We start from the raw sequence: 6,332 nt of genomic DNA, 5'->3' as shown, positions 1-6,332 counted from the left end.
CTTTGCAAATGTTCATTTCAAACACTCAATAAATAGTTGTCCAATGCTATGTGAACGCCCATGCAACTCGCAAAAAAAGAATAAATAAATAAAAGATATTAAAAACACCCGAATAAGAAAATGACTGAATCTGATTTAGTCAAAGGAAAAAGATTAAAAAAATGAAAACAGAGAGATAAAATGATCGGATAGCTTTGGGAATTAAAAACAATAAATTGTGGTAGGTAGGTCAAATTTTCCTTCCAGGCGGCTGGTAATTAAACTGCTTTTTGGTTGTTACAAATTAATTATGATTTATGACGTTGGAGATATAATAAAATGAACAACACCTTACGGATGATAATTAATGGTACGTGACAAATCACCTAGGACATAAATTTTATATCATTAAATAGATAGTGATATAATGTAATATTTTTAAATAATGTTAAATATTTCAAAACTTAATAAAAAATAATTCTCAAAAGAGGTGCCACGTATCAAAATAATTTAGAGTGTGTTTACTTGAGGGTTTAGGGAATGAGAATGAAACTCATGTTTACTTGACAAAATGTAATTTAGAAATTTGAATAAAATGTGTAGGTCTCACAAAATTTGAGAATAAAAAATGGGAATTTCATTCCCATGGGGGAGTTGGGAATGGAAATGAAGAAATGAGAATGAAACATGAGTTTACTTTTATATCCCTCTAATTTTTTTTATATTTTCTGAATTACCCTTATTCAAATCACAATTAATTTTTATTATTTTAAATGTCATTATTATTATTATTATCATCATCATCATCATCATCAAATTTTGTTAACTTTATTATTTTAGTTATTATTAATTATTGTTATTATTATTTTTACTAATATTATCATTATTAATAATTTTATTTTTATTTTTATTATTTTAAATGTCATTATTATTAATTTTATTTTTTAATTAATAGTATTTTTATAATAATATTTATACATGTATCTAGTTAATAAAAATTACATTATTTAATATTATGGGTATTTTGGTAAATTGATTCTCATTTCCATTATTTATTTCCATTTATTTTGTCAAGTAAACACATCAATGGCATTCCAGCACATTCCCACTTCCATTTATTTTTATCAAGTAAATATTAGAATCTCATTCTCATTATTTATTCTCATTCCAGTCCATTCATATTCAACCTCATTCTCATTTTATGAAGTAAATGCACCATTAGGAAGTGACAAGTTATTCTTCTGTAAAATATTTAACTTATTATTTTCCTCTCTGCATAATTTTTTTCATTTTTCTCAGGCAAACATCTCCATTTAATCAATGTTATTGTTGTTGGTATTAATGAATTTCTCTTGATTCTAAAAACTAACTTAATGGGTGAGACTTCCTCTCACACTTACAACTAACTAATGGTTCTTTCTACAAATCAAATATAAGATAACCCTAATAGTTACCTCGTCTGAAACAAACTTTTTGAATAAATTTAGGGATTACAACGCTAATGTTATATTAAAAATCTCGAGAATTTATTGACTAAATAAATGTCTCATCACATGAACATTTCATGTGAGATAAATGTTTTAAGAATAATGTTACTCATAAAAGTTTAAATATAAAATTTCATCTATATGATATAAGCGTGTTGTTCAATATTATGTGATAATAATTACCATATTAAAATTAAAAAATAAACAATTTTGAAGTCTAAATCACTTCATTAATAAATTGTTCTGTTTTGGGTATATTTAAAAATAAAAAAGAATATAAATGTTTGACTGATTGGTATCAAATTTTAATTTTTAAAACTTACAAATAAAACATCACGGAAAATGACAAAAAGCTTCCCTCTTGTTTATCCAAGTTCACCAATTTTCTTCTCATATTTTAAAATCCACTAGAACCACTTTAACCTTGCAATCTAAAAAAAAAATTAGATTTACTTTTTTATGGATAATTTCATTTCTTTTTTGTAATAGATAAATTAGACAACTCAAAAATGAAAGAACTTTTAAAATTAATTTTTGAACTAAATTTTTTTTCAATTAATAAAATATTGTTGATGTCAGGAAATTATAGTGAATTTTAAAATTTAATATTGGGTAAAAGCTCATTTAGTCCTAATATTTTAAGATTAGTGTTCATTTAGTCCCTATATTTTTTTAAAAATATCTTGAAACATCTTGCCGTTAAAGTATTGATATCTCTATCGTTACGTTTTATTTCTTTTGACTTACTTTTATAATATTACCCTTTTATAATAAAATTTTTATTTGGACATTAATAGAAAATAATTAAATTACCAATTTAACCCTAGAAAATTAAAAAAAATATATATTATTTTTTGCAAGCACCATTTGCACACTTGGTAGTTTGCATACAATTTTTGACAATTTAAAATTAATATAATTTTTTTTATTTTTAGAGTTAAATTGTTAATTTAACTATTTTTATTAATGTCCAAAAAAAATTATTATAAAAGGATAATATTGTAAAAGTAAGACAAAATAAATAAAAAGTAATGATAGGGGTGTCAATACTTTAACGGTAAGAATGTTTCGAGATATTTTTAAAAATATAGAGATTAAATAAATAATAATCTTAAAATACAGGGACTAAATGAACTTTTACCCTTTAATATTAATAAACAAAAGAGAAGTTGCGGCCGCTTCCCTCAATACCGCTTGCGAATGCATGATGATCCTTTTTTGTTTTTCTTCTTCTTCTTCTTCTTCTCTCCTCTGTAATTAGCTCGACTTTAATGTCTTCTCAATAATTGAATTATATTCAGTTTTCAACTCAAAAATAGTTGAATGATTCGGTCTTAATTTTTATTTTAAAAAAATACCTCTATGTAAAGACAAACGTCACTCACTACTAAGTCTTGTCATGAGTAGAATATAATATTAACAAAAATTTTCAAGCCAAATTGTTTGACGATTGGTATTAATTTTAATAGTAAAAAAATACCTCTATGTAAAGATAGAACATGAACGTCACTCCAAGTTTGGCTTTCCGAGTGCTGTATATTGTTTCCTTCAAACAATTGTCTAGCCAAAATGTTTGATCGAGATAAAATTTAATTTTAAAAACACCTCTATGTAAAGCAAAAGAGTAAATATTAATTGTCTAACTTTATCAAGTGGTAGGTATAAAAGCCTCTCTTGCAACTTGTAAGTTGAAATGAAGCAATCGACAAAAAAAATAATAATAAATAAATCAATCAGCAATTGTTTAATGAACTACTCCTACTAGAGAAAGTCCATTTGTATTTTGCTGCCATATTGTAAGTTCAACGGTTGAAGCGACTTTAAGTGATCTTATTGCGTTGAAGTTTGAGTTGGCACATTTTGACGGGAATTGTGGTCCGAAATTAAAGAATGTAATTAACAGAATCTTATAGACTTGAATGAAATTCACCATGTAAATTTACTGTAAAATCACGTGCTGCGACCAGTGAGTCAAAGAAAAGGTGGAAGCGGAAGATCTGATTTGCGCGTGATTCGCAAGAGTACAGGGAAAACAATGAGCAAACTTCCTAATTTCGGTAGGATGATCAGAGACAGTGATTTTGAATTCCATTTTCTCACATATTCGGATTTTAAGACATCACGGCCAATATTTTTAGAGTAATATTAGGTATCTTAATCTCTAACTTTTAATTTGAATCTTTATTAATGTGGCATTCATTTATTAATGATTATTAAGTAATTTTAACGAAATTTATCATTCAATAAAATACTGACACATATCGTTAAAATTCAAATATTGAGATCCCTAACATTATTAATATTTTCAAGATTAAGATTTTCTCTTTTTGTCTCTCTTTACTTTTGCAATTTAGTTTAAAAAAATGGCTTAATTATAAACAAAACAAGAAAATAAATACAAAACCAAATCTTAACTACTCATTAAAGAATAAGAGACAAATAGAGGAGGAAAAAAAAGATAAAGAGAGGATCCTTATTCATATTTTTAATAGTTTTGATTTTAAATTTATCTTTTATTTTATATTTGTTTGTGATATTTGCTTCATTGCTCGTAAGAATGATTTAATCACGCATTGTTATGGTGTTATTTTTTATGTTGTAAGTCTCTAGTATTATTTAAAGAGAAATTTTTTGTTGTAATTTTTATATTTTTACTAATGACTAGTTGAAGTTGACATTGGAGCACAATCCGGTCAAATTTTCTAATTTTGATTTTCCACATTAAAATCGTTTTTTTGACCTGTGATTGATTGTGAATTATTTTTCCATTGAATTGTGTTTATTACTAAGTTCGGTCTGATTTTGATTTTCAAAGATACCATATTTTTCAGCACTCATCAGCCATTATTTCAATAATTTTGAAAACAAATGAGGATGAAAAAACGAGTGCCTTAACTAGCCTGTTGCAAAGGACAATATTTTGGAAACAAAAATCTAGATTTTAATAGAATCAACGAAAATCTACATCAACTTTGGAGACTTTTATATTGTGGCAGTGGTACTGGTTCGATGCTAAGTCAACAAAGCCTGAAGCTTTAAGTATAGAAAGCAGTATTCAAATAAAATAATAATCGGGAAAGAATATTAAATACGTGCATTAGAAGTGACATATTTGTTTATAAAATAAGAATTAAATTTTCAACCCTAATGTCACTTTCTTCTCTCTAAAAATTTTTTACTGGAATTTTTTTATTGAATTCCAATAATTTTTTAGTGGACTTTATTTTAAACAAGGGACAGCTGCATTGTCTTGATCGGAAAATTCGCTTTATTAAAATAATCAGTCGACTCACTCGTGTAGATAATTTCCTTGACCTGTTTTCATTGTATGGACGGTGTTTATTTTTCCATTGTATGGACGGTGTTTATTTTTCCTTTGATGCTTGATTAAGACCTAAAAATCTGGACTTCTCCATAATAAATAATAATAACTTGGCAATCCAAAAACAGCGTACGTGGATTGCAAAAGTGAATACAGCTAAAATCGCATTTTAATCCCTTCACTCAAACTTGTCCCCATCACAACGGGGATTTCATTGTAAATTATATATTTAAGTGGGGTTGGGCATGTCGCATGAGTTAGGCGCGGTGAGTGAGGGCTAACCCAAGCCAGAGGGAAGAAAAAAAAACTTGTAAAAATTGGTTTGAATTGAGTTGGGTTATAGTTTGAATACGTAAAGTACAGATTTCGTGTGAATGGGTTAAAAAATAAAAAAATGAATTCTTAAACATTAAAAGATAAAAAAAATTATATTAGAATTTATTTTTTTCTTCTTTTTTTAGTTCCGTTCACACGAAATTTGCATTTTAACAATGCACTTAAGAAGTTTTATATGCGTATGTGCGCGCGTGCACATGCTTAAGTGTGTCCATCTAAATAATTTTAGAATCAGAAATTAAAAGATAAGAAATATTGAATTTAAATAATTACTTTTTTTTTTACTTTCTTGGAGGAATTCTTTTTTTTTTTTGTTTTACTGTTTTAGCTCCATCAAAATGGTTTTAAAATTTGGACGTTATTAATAGCTACACGTCAGCTAGATAATGAATACAAAATATTGTCAATAATAATAATAATAATAAACCACCAAACCTCACAACGGATAAAATATGATCTTCAATAGTTTAAAGTAAATTAATTTAGACTCTTTGATGACTAGAAACTAAAGAGTTCAACAATTTAAATAAAGTTCAAGAGTACAATTAATAATTTAAAAAATGATAAAGAGTACACTATTTAAACTCAAAATTTTAACTCAGAGAATAGATTTTACTCTTACGATAAGTTTAGATATTGACGGATCAAAGGGTGAAATAGGACATGACTTAAGTACATTAATCATGCAGTTTATGGGTTAAATTTTCTTGACCAACCCCAAACCCACAAAAGAATTTGGGTTAGGTTCGATTTGGGTTATGCAGATAGGTTTCTTGGCCCACTCCCAATTTGAATTGAAAGCTACTGAAATTTTACGTCAAACACTCAAATAAACAACTTGCAAAAGGGAAATGGGAAAAAATAAAAAAATAAAATCTTACATTACATTGTAAACGGTTAAATCATTTACGGATTCTTTCTGTTGCCGTAATGCATGAAATTAGAAAAGAAAACACAACAATTTCTTAAAGGAAGGAACAAAGTTAAAGAAAATAGAGCCATTGAAATTTTTTTTGTTATAATATAATAAATAACCGAAATCCTTCTTTCACTTTCAGCGTATGAAAGAAAACAGACATGTTTGGTTGCTAAGAAAATAGCTAAGAGAAAAAAATGTTTTTGGAATCTGTATTATTATTATTATTACTCAGCTTAACTTGTTACAAGAATACAATCTCTATTTATATAGAGATTGTATATACATCTCT

Source organism: Citrus clementina, unplaced genomic scaffold (genome assembly GCF_000493195.1).
Source record: "Citrus clementina cultivar Clemenules unplaced genomic scaffold, Citrus_clementina_v1.0 scaffold_1, whole genome shotgun sequence".
In the NCBI taxonomy this organism is placed as follows: domain Eukaryota; kingdom Viridiplantae; phylum Streptophyta; class Magnoliopsida; order Sapindales; family Rutaceae; genus Citrus; species Citrus x clementina.
This window is presented reverse-complemented; position numbering follows the sequence as displayed.